Source organism: Aquarana catesbeiana, linkage group LG09 (assembly GCF_042186555.1).
Source record: "Aquarana catesbeiana isolate 2022-GZ linkage group LG09, ASM4218655v1, whole genome shotgun sequence".
NCBI classification, from domain to species: domain Eukaryota; kingdom Metazoa; phylum Chordata; class Amphibia; order Anura; family Ranidae; genus Aquarana; species Aquarana catesbeiana.
Genome location: NC_133332.1, coordinates 54,622,642 through 54,650,424, shown reverse-complemented (window position 1 = coordinate 54,650,424; position 27,783 = coordinate 54,622,642). Strand labels below are relative to the sequence as shown.

Here is a 27,783-nt window from a genome sequence, read left to right as displayed (position 1 = left end):
TTTGCTTAGAACTTTCCTTTATTCTGAAAGATCCAAAGGTCGTACACTTCGTTGTCAAGGGCAAACACAATTCAAAGTTCTTACATCAATCACTGACTAACCAGACAACATCAACAAGACTCAAGCCCTACTCATAAGTAGGTTCAGAGCAATATTTAACAGGTGAGCCAAATTTGTTTTTTGGGGGGCCTAAATCCTGCTTTGGTTGTGGCTGTTTCGCATAGAGAGCTCTTGAGGGACTTCACTCCGCCCATTGTAGTATCACTGGCCATTTGGCTTCTTTCTCTCAACTTGGAAAATTCACTGTTATTGCACATTCCAATGTATCATGGTGGGGTCCTTCTGGGGGGAAGGATGCTTGAATGGTGGGGTGGGGAGGTTCTTGGCGTTACAGGGGGTATGGGAGTGGTTGTGGGTGGGTGCTCAGGGGGGTCGGATTGGGTCAAGTGGGCACCGATTCAAATTTTCTCTTTTGCTATGACATTTTAATTACATTAATAAACACATTTTTTGGACAGTAACTGTTGTGGTGTCCAAGCCTTTTTCTTGTCTCTTTTTTGGTACAATAGTTTTTGGTGACACCCATCCACTTACACTATGGCACAGCCACGTGCTTTATAAGTGGGATTCCCAGGATCCACCATCTTTTCTTTTGTTCATTACAGTTTGGCACCTCAGAAAAACACAGGGCAGACCAAAACTTCTATTGAGCCCCCAAAAACAGATCTTGTCTTGTAGGGTCAGTCTTCATCACTAAAAAGGAACAGAGAAGACATGTTTAATTAGAAGAAAGGTCACATCAAAGGTGCAAGTTACACTAGTGTGTTTTATATATATATATTTTCTTTATTATGTTCAAGACTACAAATTAAAAATATAAAAATAATGTTTAGACTGGTAAATCAAATATGAATATTTCATATGTACAGCATTTAGATGTTGATGTTTATTTTATGAGTATGTAATAGGATTCCCTGATGATCGTCCTACCTTAGAAGACAGAAAATGTAATGATTTGGAGGTAGGAACACACCCTCCCTCATATATAATTTATTGGGTTTTGGAGGACTTATGAGCACTTATGAGAAAGGCAATGCAAAAGGGAGAAACTACCGCTGGCCTGTCTTATTACATGTCATGGAAGCACCTAGTAGTAAATGTTTTTTTCTAACATTAAGATTTTATATACAGCTGTGCTCATAGGTTTACATACCCTGGCAAAATTTATGATTTCTTGGCTATTTTTCAGAGAATATGAATGATAACGCAAAAACGTTTCTTTCTTTCATGGTTAGTGTTTGGCTGAAGCCATTTATTATCAACCAACTGTGTTTACTCTTTTTAAATCATAATGACAACAGAAACTACCCAAATGACCCTGATCAAAAGTTTACATACCCCAGTTCTTAATACCGTGTATTGCCCCCTTTAACATCAAGGACAGCTTGAAGTCTTTTGTGGTATTTGTGGATGAGGCTCTTTATCTTCTCAGATGGTAAAGCTGCCCATTCCTCTTGGCAAAAAGCCTCCAGTTCCTGTAAATTCTTGGCTGTCTTGCATGAATTGCAAATTTGATATCTCCCCAGAGTGGCTCAATGATATTGAGGTCAGGAGACTGAGATGGCCACTCCAGAACTTTCACTTTATTCTGCTGTAGCCAATGACAGGTCGACTTGGCCTTATGTTTTGGATCATTGTCATGTTGGAATGTCCAAGTAGGTCCCATGCGCAGCTTCCTGGCTGATGAATGTAAATGTTCCCCCAGTATTTTTGATAACATACTGCATTCATCTTGCAATCAATTTTGACCAAAATTTCCTGTGCCTTTGTAGCTCACACATCTCCAAAACATCAGCGATCCACCTCCATGTTTCACAGTAGGAATGGGGTACCTTTAATCATAGACCTTGTTGACTCCTCTCCAAATGTAGTGTTTATGGTTGTGGCCATTAAGCTCAATTTTCGTCTTATAACTCCAAATGACTTTGTGCCAGAAGGTTTGAGGCTTGTCTCTGTGCTGTTTGGCATATTGTAAGCGGGATACTTTGTGGCATTTGCGTAATAATGGCTTTCTTCTGGCGACTTGACCATGCAGCCCATCTTTCTTCAAGTTCCTCCTTATTGTGCATCTTGAAACAGACACACCACATGTTTTCAGAGAGTCCTGTATTTCACCTGAAGTTATTTGTGGGTTTTTCTTTGCATCCCGAACAATTTTCCTGGCAGTTGTGGCTGAAATCTCTAGTTGGTCTACCTGACCGTGGTTTGGTTTCAACAAAACCCCTCATTTTCCACTTCTTGATTCGAGTTTGAACACTGCTGATTGGCATTCTCAATTCCTTGGATATCTTTTTATATCCCTTTCCTGTTTTATCCAGTTCAACTACCTTTTCCCGCAGATCCTTTGACAATTATTTTTCTTTCCCCATGACACAGAATCCAGAAACGTCAGTGCCACACTGGATGAAAGATGCAAGGGTCTGTCAGGAGTCCAGAAACTCATTGACCTTTTATACACACACACACTTTTTTTTTCTTTTTTTTGTCCAAAATTTTTTTATTTTAAAATGAGTACAGTCCAAAGCTCAACAGTAGTCCATATACAGCAGTTATATACAGTTCAATATTCATTGGGAACATTTCGTATTCATCATAGCCATCATCATCATGGATCTTGCATCTTAAAACCAGAACCCATTTTACGTTACAACCAGAGTATGAGTGAGTTTGCCTCCTACCCATAATCCATCAGTAACTCAATAAGGTATTTGCATTTAACCCACATTTAATCTCAAAAGTGGGTCCATAACCAGGTCTTCAGGGGCAAGCCCCGGTGTCCCCAACCATGGGTCCCATAACTTCTCAAATTTTCCGGAGCACCCCTATGCTGGTAAATAACTTTTTCCATTCTCAGTGTATTTCCTAGAGCAGTAATCCATTCTTAGACCGTGGGAGGTGAGTCAGGCTTCCAATGTAGCATTATCAGTTTGCGGGCCATAAAAAGGGCCTTCGTGAGGGCTTCTCTGGTGTGATGCTCCCATTCAAGCTCATCTAGAAGATTCAGCAGACAGTATTTGGGACATAATGGGACTAACACCTGAAACACTGTGTTCAGGGTATCAGTCACCCCCTTCCAGTATACGTGTAGTTTGGGGCAGCGCCACAACATGTGTATCAGGTCCCCATGGTCCAGTTTGCATCTAGTACATGTCGGTGTGGATAGCAATCCCATATTGTGTAGCCTATGGGGTGTGTAGTAGACTCTTAAGACACACACACTAATTACAAGCAAACAGATCACAGGTGAGGATGGTTACCTTTAATAGCATGTTATCAGGCCAAGATCACCAGAGTATGTAAACATTTGATCGGGGTCATTTGGGTAGTTTCTGTTGTCATTATGATTTAAAAGAGTAAACACAGTTGATTGATCATAAATGGCTTCAGCCAAACACTAACCATGAGTGAAAGAAAAGTTTTTGTGTTATCATTCATAGTTTGGACAAGAAATCATAAATTCTGCCAGGGTATGTAAACTTATGAGCACAACTGTAAATACTGTAAAATAGGCTATACATACTCAGCAGAGTATCAACACCAGCAGAAGCTGGAAGGTCCAGCTGGTAAAATTTTGTAAATGTGTAAAAGGAGGACCAGATGAGCAGCCTTACAAATCCGTGAAGCAGAATAAACACCCATGAATCTGGTGGAGTGGGCCTTAACAGGAAAGGGAGGAGGTTTATCATGTATTGAATAGGCTTGAAGATTATTTTAAAACCAAGGATGAATTGCACTTACATAAACTAGATCTTTAAATGGCACCAACACAATCACTAAGGGAATACCGCCAGCACTCTGTTCACTGCCTCGGAGCCGGCATGTGTTCCCAAAACAGGTAATTACGTCACTGGATGTGATGCAATCAAGGCCGGAAGTAATGACTGGGGACTCTGCTCCAACGCGTTTCGTCAGAAATTACGTTTTCAGAAAGTGCAATTCATGCTTGGTTTTAAAATAATCTTTAATAAATACTATACTATATGAGCATTTTCTGATTTCCTTGGTGGATATCTGTGACTAGTGGCTTGATGAGCAGGAGAGGAGGGAAGGAATTAGGAGTGATCATATAGAACTGGATCCTTGGAATATAAAAGAGGGAGAAATGCATCCATTCAAGCATTCATCGACCATCCTAGTTATAGAGAGTCAATTTGATCTGGTAAGTGGGCATTTCTCCATTTATGCACAAGGTGTGACATCACAAGCACGGTGGTGGAGGAATTTTGAACAATTTCTGAGTGTTTGAACACTGGAAAAGTGTACACATATAAAATATTGGACTTTTGTGGACTTTTACGTTATTGCATGTATTTTACCAGTTAGTAATCACTACAACTAGAGAGTGTAGTGTCACTTATTTTGTTTTTTAAGTTGAACAATGACTTGTCAAATCCACCTAGCCATGGTGAAAGGAGAAGCAGGATGATTAAGCACAACTGTACTGTGTGAAACGCGTCTACAAGACCTGTGTGTTGATGTCCTTTGATGTCATCTTGGTAAACAATAAACTACATTTTGGATTTCAATCCATGTGCAGCCATTTCTTCCTTTATCTACTTACCCACGGAGGCGGGCCAGGGCTAGCACTTGGTTTAACATTCTTATCAGGCACTAATTTATCCACCTGGAGCAGTGAGTCCTTCATTCTTGCCCTCTGCGAGAGCCTTTTGGAGGGGCAAAGAGAGAATCCGAAAGTCTAAAGGAGGCCATAGCTGATAGGTAAATACGTACAGCAAGTACTAGGTCCCCCTGGGCCAGTTCAGTACCACAAGAATCACCAGAATGCTCTCTAATTTGATCCCGCAGAGCAGTCTTTAGCGGAGGAAAGGCATTGATCAGGTAAAACTCATCCCATGGAATCACCAGAGCATCTCCTGCGAAAGCCCCGGGATCTCTGGACCTGGCGATGAACCTGTCCAGTTTGCCTGCCAATTTTCCACACCAGGAATGTGTGCTGTTGCTAGCATCAGAGACAATTCCACTTCCTTCTCAGGTCCTCGACTTCTGGTGCCTCCTTGATGATTCATGTAGGCCATAGAGGCGGGGCTGTCTGAATAGACCCATGTTTTTGGGAAGTTTTGATTCTCCCTCTGACCAGGTTCCCTGAACTGTCAACAGTCAGAGGACTCCCCCCCTGGGGTTTCTATGAATGAAACACAATCTATGAATGGAAGGGTCGGACCCTACAATCATATGCCCACTCTCCATTCCATGATTCTGTTTCATTTATAGAAGCTATAGTACAGCTTCCATGAATGGAGCAGCTGCGCAGAAAAGGTGGCAGGCTCATTTGTCAGGTAGTCAGGCTCATTTGGTGAGAGCCACTGACAGCCCCTTAGTTCTATTAACCCCCACTGCACCAGAGGATTACTGTGGCGGGGATGGGGACGTGGATGGAGCAGGGTTTCACCTAAATGAAGAGGCATCGGCACAAGGCACTCATCCTACAGACTGTAAATGATGTCCCTTCTGCAGATTTTTCAGATTTTTTATTTTGGCTGCACTTTGTTTTTTGTTAGAACCCTGGAAACAGGATACTTCTCCTAAGGCTATGCCTTAAAGTATAGATCATCATGACAGCCAGGTAACTAGCCTTCTCAGTTTTAAAGGTCAGCAATGGCAGCTGTATTTCCTTTAATTGTTCAGCAAACTTTAGAGACTTGGCTCCATTAAACACTGTTAACACTCCATTAAGACACTGTTAAAACCAACACTCAAAGAATCTTTAGTTCATAAAGTAACACACACAGGTATATTCTCTGTACGGGGCTTAATCAGCCATTTCCAGCTCAGGCTCACTGGGCAGCAATGACAAGACCCCGGGTTATTGTATGCACCCTCGTCACCATTTTGCAAGTGGTTTTGCTCACAAGACGGTAATTAAAGTGCAATACCAGATTTGTAAACAGAAGAAGAAAGCATGCCATAGAAATGTAGACTTATAATGAAAGCATTTTACCTTCTGTCTCTTCAGATCACAAAGAGGACACAAAATCTTCAGCGATAACACTCCTCATCTAGTTGGCCAGTGGAAGCTACTGTGGGAAGATTTCAATGAGAAGGCATATTAGTACTTAAACTGAATAGACATCTCTACATCAGATGAGGGTTGGAAGCAACAATAAATTACCAATGAATCCTCTTTGTACTATTTGCTACTTTTAGTATAAATTGTATGCTAAGGATTGGAATCATTCAACAGGAAGCAAAGCGATCCCTGGTGTCTCCCACATCGTGTTTGTGATCCGCTGCGGGTATCAATACAAAAGTTAACAACACCCCCAAGCCCAGTGCGGTTTTCCACCACAGGATCACATGGTCCAAAAATGACCATGCGATCCAGCTCTAAAAAAGGTGTCTGTACCTTGGTTGTAAACCCTTACACATACCTAGTGAAGTGACTGGCCTCAGTCTATACACAGTGATGAAACAAATCCTCCTACATAAGTTGTACCTGTTTATTTACAGGCGTCTTTCCCCCTACATCAGCAGTTGCCAACCTTTTTGGCAACAGGGATTGGTTTCTTGGCAGCCAATTTTCCCAGGAACTGGGGAGAGGGAGCGGGGGAATGTGATGGGGCGGATGGTGGAGGGAGTATTCACAGAGTCTGTCTTCAGAATTTTCTGGTTTCCTTGGTGGATATCTGTGAATGGTGGCTTGATGAGGAGGAGAGAAGGGAAGGAATTAGGAGTTACCGTATTTATCGGCATATAACACGCACAGGCGTATAATACGCACCTTCATTTTAGGAGGGAAGTTTCAGGAAAAAAACTTAATTTTTAAATAAAGAACTTTGAAGCAAAATAAGGGTCAGTGCCAATCAATGCAGCCTCACCATTGCCCACCTGCAGCCTCACAATTGCTCATCACTGCAGCTTGATCAATGTCCATCTGCAGCCTCACCATTGCCATGAATGCAGCCTGATCAGTGCCCATCGGCAGCCTCACCTCAGATTACTGCTGCCTCAAAGGGGACAGGGAGGGGGGAGGGACGAGCGCCATCAGAATACATACAGCGAGGATCTCCTGTTTAATCGGCGGCCTCTTTAATACAGAGTCCCGCCTCCTGGACCGGGTTCTATGATAGAGAGAACACTCGTCCAATGCCGGCCCAGGAGACGGGACTTACCATTACAGAGGCCGCTGAGTAAACAGGAGATTCTCGCTGTATGTAATCTGATGGCGCTCGTCCCGCCCCCCTCCCCGTTCCCTGCAAGGCAGCCCAAAATGCAGTATTGGCGTATAACACATACACACTATTTGCACCTGATTTTCAGGGTGAAAAAGTACGTGTTATACGCCAATAAACACCATATCTTCTAGAACTGGATCCTTGGAATATAAAAGATGGAGAAAGGCATCCATTCAAGCATTCTTTGACCATCCTAGTTATAGAGGCTCAATTTGATCTGGTAAGTGGGCATTTCTCCATTTATGCATGAGGTGTGACATCTCAAGCATGGTGGTGGAGGAAATTTTAAGAATTTCTGAATGTTGTCTGAACACTGGAAAAGTGCACATATATAAAATAGTGGACTTTTGCGTTTTTGTATGTAGGGTGTAGTGCCACTTATTTTGTTTTTTAAGTTGAACGACTTGTCAAATCCACCTAGCCTTAGTGGAAGAAGAAGCAGGATGCCCTCTTCGAAAGCCTTTTGGAAGGGCAAAGAGAGAATCCGAAAGTCTAAAGGAGGCCATAGCTGATAGGTAAATACGTACAGCAAGTACCAAGTCCCCCTGGGCCAGTTCAGTGCCACAAGAATCACCAGAATGCTCTCTAATTTGATCCTGCGGAGCAGTCTTTAGCGGAGGAAAGACATAGATCAGTTGGAACTCAGCCTATGGAATCACCGGAGCATCTCCTGCAAAAGCCCAGGGATCTCTGGATCTGGCGATGAACCTGTCCAGTTTGCTGTTGAAATGGAATGCCAACAGGTCCATGTTCGCTTCCCCCACCTATGACAAAGGTGTTGAAACACCTCTCTGTGATCCAGTTGTTGACAGCTTAAAAGTCTGCCGGACAATTTTCCACACCAGGAATGTGTACTGCTGTTAGCGTCAGAGACAATTCCACTTCCTTCTCAGCTGCTCGACTTCTGGTGCCTCCTTGATGATTGATGTAGGCCATAGAGGCGGGGCTGTCTGAATGGACCCATGTTTTTGGGAAGTTTTGATTCTCCCTCTGACCAGGTTCCCTGAACTGTCAACAGTCAGAGGACTCCCCCCCCGGGGTTTCTATGAATGAAACACAATCTATGAATGGGAGGGTCGGACCCTACAATCATATGCCCACTCTCCATTCCTTGATTCTGTTTCATTCATAGAAGTTGTAGTACAGCTTCCATGAATGGAGCAGCTGAGCAGAAAAGTTGGCCATAGTCAGGCTCTTCTGGCGAGAGCCAGTGACAGCCCCTTAGTTCTATTAACCTCTACTGCACCCGAAGATTACTGCAGCGGGGATGGGGACGTGGATGGAGGAAAATTTCACCTAAATCAAGAGGCACTCATCCTACAGACTGTAAATTATGTCCCTTTGCGCTGATTTTTCAGTTTTTTTTTTAATTTCGCTGCACTTAGGCTTTATTAGAACCCGGAAAACAGAATACTTCTCCTAAGTCTATGCCTTGTAGGATAGATCATCATGACAAACAGGTAAATAGCCTTCTCAGTTTTAAAAGTCAGCAATGGCAGCTGTATTTCCTTTAATTGTTCAGCAAACTTTAAAGAACTGGCTCCATTAAACACTTTTAACACTCCATTAATAACCTTTTGTTTCACTTGACCCTCCCTTCTAGATTGTAAGCTCTAATGAGCAGGGCCCTCTGATTCCTCCTGTATTGAATTGTATTGTAACTGTACTGTCTGCCCCTATGTTGTAATGAGCTGCGCAAACTGTTGGTGCTATAAAAAACTGTATAATAATAATAATAATAATAATAATAATAATAATATTTAAGACACTTAAAACCACTCAAAGAATCTTTAGTTCATAAAGTAACGCACACAGGATTATTATCTGTACGGGGCTTAATCAGCCATTTCCAGCTCACTGGACAGCAATGACAAGACCCCGGGTTATTGTATGCACCCTCGTCACCATTTTGCAAGTGGTTTTGCTCACAAGACGGTAATTAAAGTGCAAGTAACAGATTTGTAAACAGAAGAAGAAAGCATGCCATAGAAATGTAGACTTATAATGAAAGCATTTTACCTTCTGTCTCTTCAGATCACAAAGAGGACACAAAATCTTCAGCGATAACACTGCTCATCTAGTTGGCCAGCGGAAGCTACTGTGGGAAGATTTCAATGAGAAGGCATATTAGTACTTAAACTGAATAGACATCTCTACATCAGATGAGGGTTGGAAGCAACAATAAATTACCAATGAATCCTCTTTGTACTATTTACTACTTTTAGTATAAATCATATGCCAAGGATTGGAATCATTCAACAGGAAGCAAAGCGATCCCTGGTGTCTCCCACATCGCGTTTGTGATCCGCTGCGGGTAGCAATACAAAAGTTAACGACACCCCCAAGCTTAGTGCAGTTTTCCACCACAGGATCATATGGTCCAAAAACGACCAACGCGATCCAGCTCCAAAAGAGGTTTCTGCACCTTAGTTGTAAACCCTTACACATACCCAGTGAAGTGACTGGCCTCAGTCTATACACAGAGATGAAACAAATCCTCCTACATAAGTTGTACCTGTTTATTTACAGGCGTCTTTCCCCCTACATCAGCAGTTCCTAACCTTTTTGGCAACAGGGATTGGTTTTGTGGCAGCCAATTTTCCCAGGAACCGGGGGGAGGGGGTGGGGGAATGTGATGGGGACGGATGGTGGAGGGAATATTCACAGAGTCTGTCTTCAGCCCCCCTTCAAATCACAGGCCCCCCTTTACAGCACAGTCCTACAGTGTCCTCGGTTCCCCTGCAAATCATAGCCTGCCTTATATTGGAGTGCCTCTTTACATCATAGTGCCACTTTACATTAAAGGGGACTGCACTGTAAAGGGGCACTTCAATGGAAAGGGGCACTCCAATGGAAAGGGGACTGCACTATAAAGGGGCACTGTAATGATTACAGTGCCCCTTTACAGTGCAGTCTCCTTTATATCATTGTGACCCTTTACATTACAGGGCTCCTAGCAATCAGAGTCCTTTCCCACATCACAGCCCCCCCCCCTTTCCTCTCTAACATCACTGCCCCTTTAAATCTCTGCCTCCTCTGCACAGTCCTACCTTTGCCAATGCAGAGACAGTTATCAGCCCATGTGTCCTCCCTCTCCTGGGGCTCCCTATCAGAAGAGCAGAGGGTGGGAGGAGCTGCAGATCTGGACGGAGGGCGGGAGCTGCACAATTTTTAGGTTCCATGCACACTGGCTTAAAGAACGTTGCTTCTACAGTTTTGTTTTCTGCCTGTAGAAGCAGCTCAATGTTATTCTATGTGTCCATACACATTAGGACGTTAAGAGGCATATTTTGAGTTTAACGTTTAGAGGCAGAAAAAAAAACTTCCGGTTTGTGTTTCTGATTGGAGCTTGGAGGCAGAAAAAAATGTAAACTTTGTCTAAACTTTGTACAAAAAATGCTCTATATAAGCGTTTTTTACTTCCGAGAGAACAGACGTTTTTTTAAGCCCAGTGTGCAAGGAGCCTTAAAGCGGAGATCCTCCCAAAAAAAACAACATTTAAAACCAGCAACTACACATACTGCAGCTGCTGGCTTGTAATAATCGGACACTTACCTGCTCTGGAGTCCAGCGATGTTTCCATCAGCTGTTGGGTGCTGCCGCCGCCATTGCGGGTAAGGGTACCCGGCAGTGTAGCCTTTTGGTTTCACGCCGGGAACCCTACTGTGCATGTGCGAGGCCCAGCTCCCCTCTCTTACTGGCCCGGCGACAGGGGGGGGGGCCTCAGCCGTGACGCCAATAGCTGCAGCTGAGGCTCCCGGAAGTGGGAAAGGATACCTGTCAAAGACAGGTATCCTGCCCCCATCCCCCCCCCCCCCCGAAAGGTGCCAATTGTGGCACCAGGGGGGGGGGGGGGAATCAGATGAGCGGAAGTTAAACTTTTGGGTGGAACTCCGCTTTAATGTTAACAAACAGGTGATTACCTGCTTGCTAATATGAAGACTCCCGCTCTTGTGGGGAAAACATGATTATTGCTAGCGGCTATAGAAATTAGACATCCTGGTTGTACTCAAGTCGATTGATGGATCGACTTGGGTACAATCAGCCTGCCCATAAATGGATAGAACCTCGCCTAGTCCCTGCTGAACCGGCCGATATTTGTACAATCTATGGCCAGCTTTGGCTTTTAGATTAAGGCGGGGGTGGCTTGGCAGGATGGAGGAATATTTTCACTAACAGGAATCAGCACAAGGGACACATCCTACAGACCATTAGTTACATCCCTTGTACTATTTTTTTTGTTTGTGACTTTGCCCCGGGCCCACCCTGATGCGGCGCAATTTTACATGCGTTTTGGAGTAGCAGTGCAGTGTGATTTTGCAGTGCCAAAAACAAAGAAAAATTCCCAGCTCAACTTGCCTGTGGTGCGATTTGTGCTTTTCAGATGCGATTCCCGCAGGCTATAGAGCTTAAAATCGCACTAAACTCACACAGGACCGCACCAGAATTGCACCGCATCTATGCGAACAGCCTTCATAGGAAGCAAGGTCTTTTCACTTGACATGCAATTCTATGTGTTCTGGATGACATCAGAATCGCATCAGATTCGCATACGTGTGGACTAGGTCTGAGGTTGCACTTAGGCTTTAATGTGAAATAGAAACAAATATTTTCTCCACAGGAGGTTAGTAAGAAAAATGCAGAATGAAGATAATTATAGACACAAAAATGCACAATTTCCTGAGCAGGTTGCTATGAATAGCAGCCACTATCATGTTTACATAGTGGAAGGGTCCCAGGGTTATATATAGCTATGCAGGTAGAGGACAATGTCTGGCGGTCTAGGGAGGGAGCAATCCTTCTAGCGGAGGAGGGAGGGGGCAGGATATCCTGATTACAGAGCGCTCCGGGCGTCAGGCAGACATCTCCGAAGACGACAGCGACTCTGCTCACTAAACGATCTACACCAGATTACAATGAAACAGACGAGCGTCTCGGGAACAGCCAGGCCACCAATGGCTTTATCCTATTTGATATTGTCCTTCAATCTCCAACTTCAGCCAAATTCTCTCTTCATTTTAGATAAAGTTGTGAAGGATTAGAACCCGTCAGGCTTTTATTACTATCTGAATCTTCCGCCCCGGTGACCCCGGTTCCTCTCATTCCTTGTCCTGCTGTCATACGGATAAAAAATGAGGGGAAACCACAGACAGAAAGAACCTAATAATACAAAAAAAGAAGAGACGCGCCCAAATTTCATCCAAAAATGGTGCTTTCTGCATTATGCCGTTAAAGAAAAAGGCACCAATAATGATGACAAAAACGCATGCGATTAGACCACGATTTTGCTGTGCTAATGGTGTGTTTTTAATAGGTCATGTGACCCAAAAACCACACCAAAAAAGTAACATGGGTGCGTTATTGATGCGTTCTTGCTGCGATTTCAATGCTTTTTAACAGGGAGGTGCGTTTTTTAGTATAAACAGAAAAGTCAGTGCTACTACCCATACACCCCATAGATTGCAGAGCCAGGTGCTCGATCCACAGTCGCTGGCTGAGTAGAGTAATGTAGGAAAAATGATCCGCACTCCAGTTGTTGCTCTTAAAATTTCTTTTTTGAATAGCCACAGTGAACAAACGCTGATTAAATCAGTTGACGCGTTTCAGCCTATAAGGCCTTAGTCATAACCCTGTGTGTTTTTTAGTGCGTTTTTTTTAACTGAACAAAGATTTTTAACACCACAACGGAAGCGCAACAGACCAGTGTGAAGACATACATTATTATTATTATTATTATTTTTTTTTTTTATAGATTTATAGATTTTTTATAGATTTTTTTAGATTTATTTATCAAGTTTTGCATTAACAATTACAAGAAACATTAACAACGAAAGCCCAACAGGTGACATACATAGAATTTAAAACGATGCGTTTTTCTTGAGCTTTTCTTGCGCTAAAAGTGGCAATAATGGCCAACAATAAATTCATTTTCATTTAAATTCATGATATTAATTAAAAATTTAAATATAATGCAATTATATATAAAAAAATGTATATATATATATTTTTTTAAATCTGTCATTTTCGGTTTCGGCCAAGTACATCCTGAATTTTCGGTGCACCTCTACAGAAAAACCAGCACACCAAATGATAAACCCAACGAAAAAAGTTTACTGAAAGCGGTATTAAAGCCAAAACCAAAAAATGTAATATACTACAGCTTACCAATCATTAGATGTGGTGGCTGCAGTCATTTTCCTTTTTTTCAGGTGAATTCACACTATATGCAAGCCAGCAAATCGCAGAGCAGCCAAACCACTCCAACCGCTCTGTGTTGCCAACTGCGCTAGGGGGCGGTGTGGTGCACCATTCAGGGCATCGCACTGCTCGCTTCTTTGTTTATACAAGCTTTATTTTAAGTACACAAACGGTACACTTCATTGACTGCCATATTGGGGTGCCTGACACTGCAGAGCGATTTGGGCCGGTGCACTGCGACAAAATGCAGCATGTCCGCTAGGCTGCATTGCAGTGTGAATGGAACACACAAGAAACAATTGTTTCCTGTGTGTCCCTGCAGTGACAGACCGTTTTGCTATGCAGTAAAACGTCTGTCACTGCACATAGTGTGAACTGACCCTTTCCCTTTGTTTTCACCCAGTGACCTGGCCAGTAATACACCTCCTGTATTAGAGTGCCCCCCACTCTGGATGAAGGAGCACAGGGGATACTTTTGGACAGCAGCATTGTCAGTCTGGGGGGAGGGGAGTGTTAGATGGACTAGCAGATTTAGAAACACCAACATTTGAAGCCATATTTTAGCTATGGGCGGCCATAGATGGTTCAAATCTCATGCGGTTCAGCAGGATTACCCCCCACCGGGAGAATACAATGACTCGGCAGCAGAGATTCCCCTGTCAACACCGCGTATGACCTGCTTAACACTTTATATGCAGTTACTGTAAGCAATGTCTTTTCTTTAAGGATAAAGTTAAATAAATAAAACTGATCATTGCAAGCAACCCTGTCAGTGTTCAATGGTTTGTATCATCCCTGTAACTGCTAGATCTGCAAGAAAGTTTGTAAAACAACATACTTACTGGCCAGATCACCAGATGAAAATAGACGGAAGAAAGCCTAAAAAAGGAAACTAATGCAGCCAGCAAACCTAAGAATTGGTAAGCTTCAGTATAATAAATGTTTGTTTTGGGGTTTAATACAACTTGAAGTCCCTAATGAGGAAAAATTAAAGGGGTTGTAAAGGTTCGTGGTTTTTTTCACCTTAATGTATCCTATGTATTAAGGTAAAAATACTCCTGGTAGTGACCAACCCCCCATCCCCCCCCGTTTTACTTACCTGAGCCCTGGAACTTGACCCGGCGGGGACACACTGTCTCTCTGCCCGGGGTTCTCGGCTCTTGATTGGACAGATCGATAGCAGCACAGCCATTGGTCCCCACTGCTGTCAATCAAATCCAATGACGCGGCTATGGACGCTGAATTGACTCAGGAGCGCGCCCGCAAGGTAACCTCCCGGGAGAGCGCTTCACCTAGGGGGTTATCTGATGTGAGGAGGAGCTGCGAGAGCCGCCGGGGGACCTCAGAAGACGAGGTTCGGGGTCACTCTGTGCAAAACGAACTGCACAGTGGAGGTAAGTATGACATGTTTGTTATTTAAAAAAAAAAAAAAAACTTACCCTTACAATCACTTTAAATGAAAAAAAAAACAAAAACAAAAAAACAAACAAAAACAGAACAAAGCAAATAAATACACCCTTATGTCATCAGCGGCCTTATGCCCCGTACACACGGTCGGACTTTGTTCGGACATTCCGACAACAAAATCCTAGGATTTTTTCCGACGGATGTTGGCTCAAACTTGTCTTGCATACACACGGTCACACAAAGTTGTCGGAAAATCCGATCGTTCTAAACGCGGTGACGTAAAACACGTACGTCGGGACTATAAACGGGGCAGTGGCCAATAGTTTTCATCTCTTTATTTATTCTGAGCATGCGTGGCACTTTGTCCGTCGGATTTGTGTACACACGATCGGAATTTCCGACAACGGATTTTGTTGTCGGAAAATTTTATATCCTGCTCTCAAACTTTGTGTGTCGGAAAATCCAATGGAAAATGTGTGATGGAGCCTACACACGGTCGGAATTTCCGACAACAAGGTCCGATCGCACATTTTCCATCGGAAAATCCGACCGTGTGTACGGGACATTATACTTCACAGTATCATATAATAAAATACTTTTGTTTCCGATGGACATTACAACTTCCACTATACCTCCGGCCCGCTCTGGATATGTAATCATAGGTCTCATAGACAGAAGGGCTGATGTCTTTTTTTTTTCTTGCCTCCTCTCCCATTGGCCATTCACAGAACATTGTTCATTTATGTAAAATTAGAATCACATCACAGTACTATATTTCTTTTCACAGTACTACATACTACTACTTGATTTATTGGCACTACAAAGAGATCCGGTCATTTTTTATAATTTAGGACAGCTAACATTTCTGTACATATTAGGATTTACAAAAATCTTTGTGATCGGAGTTCCACTTTAAAAGGGACACTAAATTCTGGTTTAAAAAAAAAAATCTATTTAAGTATTTGTTCTTAATAAAAGAAAAAGCCCCCTTCTATTGCTCTCAGCCTCCTCTAAATCTCCAAATTTCTTCTTTTTATTGCTGTGATCTGACTTCCTGTTCCAAACAAATGGAAGTGACGGGGAAAAGGAGAGGTTTGGGAGCTCATGGAAGATATTACAAGAAGGCAGAAAAACACATAAAGAAGCAATTTAATGAAAAACAGATTACAGGGCCATTAAGCAGGGACTTTGTATGGACTATTTTTGGAGAAATTAATTTAGTATCACTTTAAGGTTTACCTACTCTTTAAAGGATATGTAAAGCTTTGTGTTTAAAAAAAAAACAAAACAAAAAAAAACAAAAAACAAACATGTCATACTTACCTCCTTTGTGCAGTTGAAGATCCTCCTCTTCTGGGGTCCCTCAGCGGCGCTCCTGGCTCCTCCTCTTCTTGAGTGCCCCGTTGGAGAGCCTCTCTCCCTCAGGGCAATCATGCGGGCGCGCTTCCGTGTCCTGCTGCTGCGTCCATTGACACAGACTGCAGGACTTGGCCCCACCCCCAGTTCCCGCGCCATTGGATTTGATTGGCAGCATTGGGAGCCAATGGCTGCGCTGCTATCAATCTATCCAATCAGGACCTGAGTCACCAGCTGGAGCTTGTGTCTTTTTGTCCCCGTCACTGGAAAGATTGGGTTAAGGTAAGTAAAAAGGGGGGGGGGGGGGGTCTGGGGGGCAGCTGCATTACAGAAGGTTTTTCAACTTGATGCATAGAATGCATTAAAGTAAAAACCCTCAACCCCTTTAATTCAACAGATAAAACCATATTAGTGTGGCTGGAGCTTAACCCCTTTGTGCCTAAGGGTAAAACAAATCTTAGTGCCTAAGCACAATTTTGCAATTTTGACATGTGTTAGTAAAACCGTACATATCATCACAACTACTCTGTGCATCCAGGTGATTTATACCGCATTTTTTCTGGACAAATTGGGCTTTTATTTGGTGGTAAATGGTTATGGATATCTCCTGATTTAATTCAGCTGTATATTTCTTGCTACTACTATAACCTACCACCAAAGAACAACCCAAAATAAAGTCTCCTGCTCCTGACGTTCGCAGCGCACCTCATATGTGTATATTATTGGTTGTTGGTACCTGTAGTACAGCCCAGAAACAATAGTGCACATTTTTCTTTTCTTTTTTTAATCCTACCTAAAACACACGGACACTAATACTATTTAAAAAAAAATCCTGTCCAAAAAAAATCCTGACCCTGACCTTTGATCCTGACATAATAGCTGCTACTATTAACGCTATCATTCATTAGCGTGTGTATATATATATATATATATATATATATATATATATATATATATTTATTTATTTTTTTAATTACTATTATTATTTTTTTCTACACAGTTTTGTTTTTTTTCCTATCTCTGCAAGGACAGAGAGTGGTACATCTTTCTCGTCCATTTACAGAGACAGAATACACAGGGGCGGCCTTTACAGTGACTGATGACGATGATAGCCAATCAGAGGCTATTACAGGGATCAGGTGACCCGAAATCTGATGTTCTGGAACCCGATCATTAGAACGGGGCCTGGGGCTCTCGGTGAGCTGTGCGGTGCGCTCCCATGCACAAAGGGAGGTACGCCTACGGCGGCCCCACGGCAAAAAGCCCAGTGCAGCGGGGCCGCATATTTGTTTTACATCGGCGCCAAGGGGTTAATAAGGAACTTCACCCGGTCCCACTTCTGCTCAGATCGCCTAGGCTGCATGGACGCAGCTGCATGTCAAAATCTGACAGCCGTAAAGGAGCGGCTGCATGGCCGCTCCTATACGACTACGGTCTGCGTCCACCTCTATAGGCTGCCTGCATGCAGCTTGGGACAGATGCAGATGGCAGCCTGCACGCAGGATGGGTGCAAGTGCCCACCCAAACAAAGCCTAAGGCCCCTTTCACACTGCCGCAACTTGAAAGTCGTCTGATTTTGCCGCTACTTTACAGCAATTTCACAGCTGCGATTTTGACGCGATTTCAGGGAATGCCTGTGTAAACTTGAGGTCTATGGACCTCAACTTGCATTAAAGTCAGACCAAAGTAGTACAGGGTCTACTTTGAAGTCGCACAGATAAAACGGTACTCATTAGCAGGGCCGGTACAAGGCAGGGGCGGAAGGGGCACGTGCCCTGGGCGCTACCATTTGCTATAGGGGGGGGGGCGCAGCCTGCAGGTGACGTTCTGCCACGCCCGCCGCCCGCCAATGTGTACAATAATACAACAGTCCAGTGCATTTACAGTCCCCAGCGGCACTGTACAAATTGCCTTTGTGTGCTCCTGCATCCTCCCTTCCCTCAGCACAAACTACACTGTTACAGTTTACTCCCCTATGGAGGAGTGCCGTAGTCCCTGCCAGCGCCGTGACGTCACACACGGCCGGAGGTGAGGTGGGAGGATGCAGAGGAGCGCAGGGAGGCGGGAGCTGTGTCGGCGCGCTGTCACCTCAAGGAGCGAGCGAGCCGTGCTGAGCTGAGCTGAGGTGAGGAGAGGAGAGGAGCTGAGGAGCTGCTGCCTGCCTAGCTGGCTGGCTGGCAGGCAGGCTCTAGTAGCTGCTGCTGGATTCAATCTGGAAGGAAGCGAAGGTAGAAGATTGCAGTGCCCGTGTGTGCCACTGCCAGTGTTCTGACTCAGATCTTCAGCAGTGGTGGTCACTGGTCATTAACCTCGCCTCAGCCTCAGATTTATTCCCCTCTCGCAGCGCTGTGGGCTGGATGTGTAGTGCCCACAGCGCTGCTCAGTGACATCCAGCCATCCATCCATGCTCAGCCATCCCTAATGCTCTGCAATGCCCCACAATACTCTGCAATACTCTGCGATGCCCCAGAATACTGTGCAATACTCTGCAATGTCCCACAATACCCCGCAATACTCTGCAATACCCCGCAACACTGTGCAGTACTCTGCAATACCCCGCAATACTCTGCAATACCCCACAACACTGTGCAGTACTCTGCAATACCCCACAATACTGTGCAATACCCAGATATACTCTGTGATACTCGGCGATACCCCGCCATACTCTGCAATACCCCGCAACACTGTGCAATACTCTGCAATACCCCACAATACTGTGCAATACTCTGCAACACCCTGCAACACTGTGCAATACTCTGCAATACCCCACAATACTGTGCAATACTGTGCAATACTCTGCAACACCCTGCAACACTGTGCAATACTCTGCAATACCCCACAATACCGTGCAATACCCTGCAATACCCCACAATACTGTGCAATACTCTGCAATACCCCACAATACTGTGCAATACCCTGCAATACCCCACAATACCGTGCAATACCCTGCAATACCCCACAATACCGTGCAATACTCTGCAATACCCCACAATACCGTGCAATACCCTGCAATACCCCACAATACTGTGCAATACCCTGCAATACCCCACAATACCGTGCAATACCCTGCAATACCCCACAATACCGTGCAATACTCTGCAATACCCCACAATACCGTGCAATACCCTGCAATACCCCACAATACTGTGCAATACCCTGCAATACCCCACAATACCGTGCAATACCCTGCAATACCCCACAATACTGTGCAATACTCTGCAATACCCCACAATACTGTGCAATACCCCGCAATACCCCGCAATACCCCACAATACCCCTAAATACCCCACAATACCCCGCAATACCCAGCAATACTCTGCAATACTTTGCAATACCCCGCAATACCATGCAATACCCTGCAATACCCTCTGATACTCGGCGATACCCTGCCGTACTCTGCAATACCCCGCCATACTCTGTAATACCCTGCCATACTCTGCAATACCCCGCCATACTCTGCAATACTCTGTGATACCCAGCCATACCCTTCCATATCCAGCCATAGTCTGCAATACTCGGTGATACCCAGCCATGCTCAGTTATACCCAGCCATGCTCAGTTATACCCAGCCATGCTCAGTTATACCCAGCCATGCTCAGTTATACCCAGCCATGCTCGGCCTCTGTTTGTGGCCAGGCTGTGGAAGTCTCACACATGTGGTATCGCCGTACTCAGGAGGAGTAGGAGAATCTATTTTGGGGTGTCATTTTTGGTATGTACATGTTATGTGTTAGAAATATTGTATAAATGGACAACTTTGTGTTAAAAAAAAAATGCATTTTAACCACTTCCCACCCGCCGGTTGTCATACGACGTCCTTGACTTTGTGCGGGGATATCTGAATGAAAAACGGGGGGGGGGGGGGCGCAGTTTGCCATCTTCGCCCTGGGCACCAAATGGCCTTGTCCCAGCACTGCTCATTAGAAATCATCATGGGGTACGACTTGTCATGTGACTTTGCAGTCCCAAGTTGCAGGAAAAGTCGAACAAGTGTGAAAGGGGCCTAAACCTCCACTAACAACATATCATGAGCTTCTTAAAAATACACAATTGTCCTTTCCAACACTGAAAACAGCAAGTCATCTAGAACACAATATCAGATCTATGTATCACCGATCCCAACAAACCCCCCCCCCCAGTATGTAAACAAAACAGAGACCAGAGGGTGGGGTAGAGGGGCACAGAGAGAATTCTTCTTGGGTCACATGTTACAGATGACAAGGGGCCATCGCAGGCCAGGAGCTCAGGAATTCAGCGTAGGCTCACTGAAGGGCAGAGTGGACGGTTTGTTACCAATGTTGAAGTGGGCAGAGCACAATCTGCAGAGATAAGCGATATCTGCCTCAGAACTGCAAGCAGCCATCTCTGCGACTTTCGGAAGTTACACAATTGTCTGTTACCTGCAATGAAGCCCTAAAAACACTTCCCTTTACTTCAATCTGCTAGAGAGGTGCTATATCTGTGCCCTCCCTCATGTTATTTGCCGCCCCAGTTAAAGAAAAAAGATTGACCATACATGTTCTACACAGACTAAAGCCTCGTACACACGATCGGATTGTTGGCACGGAATTGTGTGATGACAGACTGTTTTCCTAAAATCTGACCGTTAGCACGCTCCATCAGACAATTGTTGTCCAACTTTCCGCCAACAAATGTTGGATGGCAGGCTAGTAAATTTTTCGGTGGACAATGGTCTGTTGACAGATTTTCGTATTGTCTGTACACAAGTCCGTCACACAAAAGTCCAAAGTACAAACACGCATGCTCAGAATCAATGCTCACCAAACACAACATTAGCAGAAGGTGCCCAAAGGGTGGCGCTCAAGAGCTGAAATTTCACGTAGTATGTCACTATGTTCGTGTTTGTTGGCCGACAATTGTGTTCCGTAAGTATGAAAGACAAGTTCAGGGCACACGCCCTTCGGACAAAATTCTGACGCTCAGTTGGCCAACAATCGGATCGTGTGTACACGGCTTAAGGCTGGGTACACATGGACCAAAAATTGGGTGAAAATGGTGGGTTTGGCAGGAACTGGCAGACTTTCAGCCCGTTTGTACAGATTCGTCCAATAGAAGCTGGTGGTTGGACAAGGATCCTGGAAAACCAGCATCCGATCTGTTCTGGTGTGGGGGGGCGCGGGGGGCCTTGGTCAGTCCGCCTGTCATACCGTCAGGGAGGTTAAATACCACCAAAAGAAAGCTCTATTTGTGTAAAAAAAAATGCATCACTGTGCAATTGTCATTCAAAGTGTGACAGCGCTGAAAGCTGAACATTGGCCTGGGCAGGAAGAGGGTGAAAGTGCCCAGTAGGCAAGTGGTTAAGCTGGCCATAGATGGGTCATTTTTTTTGTTTAGCCACTGGGCTGAACGAAAAAAAAAAAGAGCAGATTCCTTCAGCCACACATGTAAGCTCGATGAAGGAATTTCCCCCACTAAGACCTTGTATTCTGACAGCGGTACTCTCTGCTATCAGAACACACTGATCAGCAGATGCTGATTGGCAAACGTTTTTCAACTTTACAATTTGACATAAGTTGATCTAATGATCACCTTCTGCATGGAACGAAATTGGAACTGGACAAAAATTAGATCCATCTATGGCCAGCTTTATAGTTCATTCTCACGTGCTTTGAGGGATCCGTGTTCAGATTGCTCTTCAGAGGGTATTTGACAGGCAGTGAGGAGGCACCGTATCACCTCCTCACCAGCTGCCTAAACCCCTTGAACCTGCGATCAATACACACAACTGTGGGACGCTTGCAAAGCATTGCAGTCGCAGCATGTGTACACTGCCTCTGCAGCTAAAGGTGGAGCAGCTGAGGGGGGGGGGGGGGGGGGGGGCGCTAATGCCCATCACCCACTAGTGTGAACAAGCCCTTACTCTCTTTCTGAGCAACAGAGAAGCAGCTAATCTCCAAACCAATACATGACACCCTCACTAATTGGGTGCATGGATTGGGGGAGGGGCAGCGCCCCTGCGCCCCGTATGAGCAGTCGCCACTGCTTATAACAGATCTGATTTCTAGTAACTCGAAAAACATTTCAGTTGCTTAGAGGAGCTAGTTTGGCCATTTTCATAAAAGTGAGAGCATTCTCTGTTCTGCTTCTGCATCAGTTGTGTTGTCCTTCATGCTAGTTACTAGAAAACAAATCTGTTATAAGCAGTGGCGGCCGCTCATACGGGGCGCCACCCCCCACCCCCCCAATCCATGCACCCGGCCCCTAATCTACATGCAGGGTGCCAAACACATAGATTTCAATGGGTTTTTTTTTTTTGGAAGCAAATGATTAGAGCCTGAGGCTCTAATTGGCTTCAAAAAGGGGTGAGCTTGGGGAAATTAATATTCGCTAATGTACTCCTGTTTATCCTCATGGCCAATCAGGAAGCAGGTCCTGAGACCCAATTGACAGCGAGTCCTAATTGGCCGGGAGGAGAAAAGACCGCCGGGACTCGGGAGGAGACGCATGGGGGGAAGCTGCGACCAGGATGGGGTAAGTGCGGGGGCTGGCGAAGGGGGTCCTGGCGGGGGCGACAGGCCCCCGAGCGATGTAGGGGGGAAGCGAAAATCAATAAAAAGTGTCCTTGTGCAAAACAAAGGTATCAAAAGTGCTTGTGCGTCACCACTGTGCTTCAAAACAGTAGAATGGCCACTTACCAGATATATAGATCCCACAAAGGGGAATCTACTGTATATATCTGGTAAGTGGCCATTCTTCTGTTTTGAAGCACGGTGGTGACGCACAAGCACTTTTGATACTTTTGTTTGCACAAGGACACTTTTTATCTTCTCGCGTGTGGGGAAGTTGGAACTACATATCAAGTTTATGCAAGGAGATTGTATGAACTGTTGGAGCACATTGTTAATTATATGTGTTTTGGAGCACAATGTTTCATTAATTATATATCAATTGCATTTATGGGACAATTTAAAAGCACTTTTGATTATTGCACACAGCACTTTATTTATAAGTTACAGATTTCACCGAGTGTAATTAAATTATTAAGTTATATATAGTGGACTGTCACTTTATTATGTTGTTAGATTTATGATGTAGCTAATTTTTATAACTTTTTATAACTGCATCAAAATACTTGAGGTGAATTAGGCCTCTTGCACACTGCAGCTTGAAATAAGTAAATACGTGCAAACACATGACACAAAAAAACATCTGGAAAAGTAGATGCTCAAACAGGAGTATCGTGTGCAAGGGGCCTTACATGATTTTACATAGATGCATTAAATCTCAACCGATTCAGCAGGAACCGGCCACGATTCGATCCATCTATGGGCAGCCTGATTGTACTGAAGTCGATTCATCGATCAATTTCGATACAAAAGCCTGTCAGATTTTTTTTCATGTGATCATTGCCAATGGCTATAGCCGCCAGCAGTGATTATTAGGTCCCGGCACAGGGAAGGCTCCCCGTCGGCAGAACACAAAAGTGCTGCGGAAGGGATTCAGTCAGTGTTGATGGGGGAATCAAGCAATTTTTCAAGAAAATTGCTTAATGTATGGCTTGACTTACCCTTTTAAAAAACAGAAAGTAGGCCACAATAATAGATGGATCCTGAGCCCTTCTCATTTTTATAACATGACCAACATTACGCAGATGTGCAGGACTGTAGTCCGTTACGTAACCTTGGACAAGTCATCTGAATCCTTCTGGCAGCAGTATTATTCAGGCGTTCAAATCATCCTGATAGCAGCTATCATAAAAATAACAGTACAGACTTGTGTGTCACATTTACTGGGAATAAAACGTGTTTTAAAACAATCCCACCAAGAAAAAAAGACAAAAAAATGTGATGGTGCTGCCATCTAGTGGCTCTAAGAATCTATAGACTTTCTAAGCTGATTACAGTCCTTATTGTTCTCGTCTATTTCCACTACATACTGATTAGTACAGAGTTGCCCTTTTCATCAAAGAAACACTGTAGACTAAGCTATTTGCTGTGGCTAAAATGATAAAGCTTCTATACAACATTAGTTGTCTGTGGGGCACATATTTAGCATTGTTTTTTTTTTTTTTTTTTATTTTAACATCCACATACCCAAACGAAACATATCCTCTGCTTTTCCTTTCTTTTAAAGAACGATCACCATAGTTTTTACATCCTTGTGGTGTCCTTCAGGGGACCAAATGCACGGAGGACTTGCTCCTATTCTGGCCCATGGCTGCATTCTGCTGTAAAAGGACAGCATTTCTGTTTCTGCTGTTTGTAGCTCCACCCCAGGCTGAAGCCCAATTTATGGGTTGGAGTCACAGCACAGCACTAGCCCCTGCACCATGTTAATTTTGCACTGAACTGGATCCTGTATATTGTACCCCTTGAACCCACATAGAACCAGCAGCAGGCTGCACCAACATCCTTTCTACTTCTTCTGCAGAGGTGTACTTGTAGTTTCTTTTGCAGGGGAAGCGGGGGGGGGGGGGGGGGGGGTATGGGTGCGATTAGTAGTCCTTCCTGCAAGTAGGGGTAAAGCAGAAGAAGCACAGGGCTGCAGATTAGATGGAAGTGCTGCAGATGATATCCCCCTCTCCTCTATGTGCGTTGTCACTGCCTCCTCTATTCTGTTTGTGGTCTGTCACCCCCCCTTCGTGAGTGCGGCCTTTGGCTCTCCTTTCTTCTGATCCAACACCACCCCTTCAGCTATGTGTTTGTGTGCTCTCCTCTCCTCCATATGCACTATCCCTTCTCTTCTGTGTGTGCTGTCTGTCCCCCCCCCCAGCTCTGTGAGCTGTTACCCACCCCCCCTTCCCGTCTTCTCTGTGTGCCTGTCAGTCATACATTATTCTCCTTGCTCGCAGCATGGTCAGACAGAAGTGGGGGGAGGGGTGGGGGGGTTAGGCTGTCGACCATGCTAGCTCAGCAACAACAGCACAGATCAGAACGGGCCCCCTGGGGGATCCCACAAGGATTTAACAATCATAGTGATAATTCTTTTTTCATTTCTCTTCCATCTGAGGAGGCCTCTTCAGGTTGGTGGCCGTGTAGACTGCTGATCCATGCTGGAGATGGACGTGTTCAGCAAGGCCCGTGATAAGCATTGCCCTCCAGTGTCCTTGTCAATACTGCAAAAAAAAAGAGAGCACAATTACCCAAATAGATACAGAACTGTAACAAATCTTCAGCAAACATCTAGAGAAATAATACTACTAATACCCACTGCCTGAGCAATAACTTCTGCCTGATCCAAAAGAGCTCAACCAACTGATCATATATTGCAACCTTTCTTTGTCTCTACCCTTCTTTAACCCCTTCCCGCCTGCCCTGGTGTCCCTTTAAAATGTCCCAGGGGGTGTGAAGGATCGATGATGACGTGATTGGCTGCTACAGTGGTCTCATAATTGGGAACTACCAATGATTAGTGGGGACTGAAAGCTGTTTTCTTTGACAGCCAGGTCTGTGTGCTGTGTGGGCGCTCTCAGCACAGAAACATCGGCTGCCTGGTGACAATTATGTGCTGCTTGTGGTCATTAACCCTTTCGCTGCCGGAGCTGTTTTTGGCATTTTTTTTTTTTTTTTGCACACATGCCTAAAAATTCATTTTAGCACTGAAAATTACATAACCCCCCCCAAAGAAAAAAAAAAAAAAAAAGATATATTTTCTGAAAGCAGACACCTGTAGAGAATAAAACAATTTTTTATATCCACGATATTATTGCAAAGTAATTTCAGTAAAAAATACGCTAAAGGTAATTTTAGGGCACACAAATGCAATTAAATTACCCAATTTTTTTGGTAAAATATAAAACATGAGGTTGTGCCAAGTAAATAGATACCAAACATGTCAAATCTTAAATTTGCGTGCGATTATGAAATGGCAGTACCCTATATTTTTCATAGGTGACACTTTAAAATCCCCCTATAGGTGGCCAGTTTAATATTACGGAGGAGGTCTGGTGCTAGGAATACTGCGCTTACTCCAGCTTGCGCGGCGATATGCAACATGTGTAGTGTAATCAGCATTTTCATGCATAGGTGCCCCCGATGCGTGCATTCGTACGTGCGTATATGTGGGAATGGGTGGGGGTCCTCAAAAAAAATGGGGGGGGGGGGGAATTATTGCCTTGTGTGTAACTTTATTTTTTTTTAATTTTAAAGCATTATTTCATTTTAACTTAACTTTTTTTTCATCATATAGGGGGTGTCAAACTGGCGGTCCTCCAGCTGTTGCGGAACTACAAGTCCCATAATGCCTCCGCCTGTGGGATTCATGCTTGTAACAGTCAGCCTTGCAACGCCTCATGGGACTTGTAGTTCTGCAACAGCTGGAGGGCTGCCAGTGATATAGGGGATAAAAAGTCCCCTATGTGATGATTTTTTGGTGACAGGTTCTCTTTAATATTCCCTAAAAGGGTAAAGTAGAGCTCCCGTTCTTCTGTTACTTTAAGCCCCCGTTCACATCGGGGTGATTTGACAGGTTAAATCGCGTGTCAAATCGGAGCCTATTGCCGACAATAGGAGCGTCTCAATTGGTGCGACACCGTCTTTGTGGCGCCGCGTTGATTTCCAAAAGTAGTTCCTGCACTTCAGGGGTGACTTCAATAGACATCTGTGCATGAACCCCCCCACAGATGTCTCTCAAGTCGCCCCCAAATGCAACTTTGAAATCGTGCGAGTTCGGATGAAGTCGCACGATTTCAAAGCAGTCTTCAATATGAACGAGGGCTAAGGCTGCGTTCACACTTCTCCACTGAGAAAAATGCATCAAAAGTGGTTATGCGTTTTTTGATGTGCCTCTGGTGCGTTTTCTAGATGCGTGATTTCCAGCATGCACCTGTGAAACATGAGCATGTGACTGAACTAACGCAGCTGCGGTGTGTTTTTGATGTGTGTTCCATTAACTTCAATGGGGAGCTGCGTTTTTTTTAATTTTTGTGGGGTTTGAAAACGCACCACACCCGCAGCGCAGCGGTGTGAAGAGACACAGGATTTAAAGGGAAACATTTTTTATAGCATTTTTCTTGCATTTTTAGTAAGGTAAAAACGCAGCAGAACCGCATTACGCGTAAAAGGGCCCTAAATAGTTTGTTCGGGGGCCAAGCTGGGCGGTATGACGCATTTCCAGTACAGAAGGATTGGACTGCGGCAGCGTTCGCTCTATACAAGCAGCGTTCGCTGTGATCCGGCAGCGGAACGGGCGACTTACCGACATCAGCGGAATATTCAGACGGCCACGCTGGGATTTCTCCGCCATTCATCTCCATCTGCAATGTACAGGAGAGCTTCAGAAACATGAACATCCCCCACTAATAGCTAATAAATAGAAAAATATTAGAAAAAAAAAATCAATGATCAGATCTGACTTACTTCTATCTAGCAGTACACCTCCCCCACCCTACATCTCCTATTATATAGAACACCCCATCCAAATACCTACAGAGCCCTCCCACACCTCTGTGATCACACCGCTCCGCTCAGGTCCTCCTTTCTGCTCCGTGCCAACAAAGGTGCCCAGCCTCCTCCCTACCAACCAGCCCGTTTTTGGCAGCATCCTCCCAGCGCATGCGCACAACCCGCTCCCATCCACCGCCCAGGCCCTGACTGACAACCATCGCGTC

The 27,783-nt window shown here is 44.5% G+C and overlaps 1 long non-coding RNA gene across 7 annotated transcripts; it reads right to left on the bottom strand.

The window, feature by feature from the left end:
- LOC141107647 (uncharacterized) lies at window positions 1–27,783 on the bottom strand. 7 transcript variants are annotated; one of them, XR_012235947.1, is made up of 6 exons: window positions 27,603–27,783; window positions 27,372–27,478; window positions 24,269–25,290; window positions 9,273–9,351; window positions 6,020–6,098; window positions 1–753 (listed from the first exon to the last, which is right to left on the bottom strand). It is a non-coding gene; the product is annotated as an uncharacterized lncRNA (long non-coding RNA). The 7 variants fall into 7 exon arrangements; XR_012235949.1 differs by having other exon boundaries at window positions 27,618–27,783; XR_012235945.1 differs by having other exon boundaries at window positions 27,372–27,429; window positions 27,533–27,782.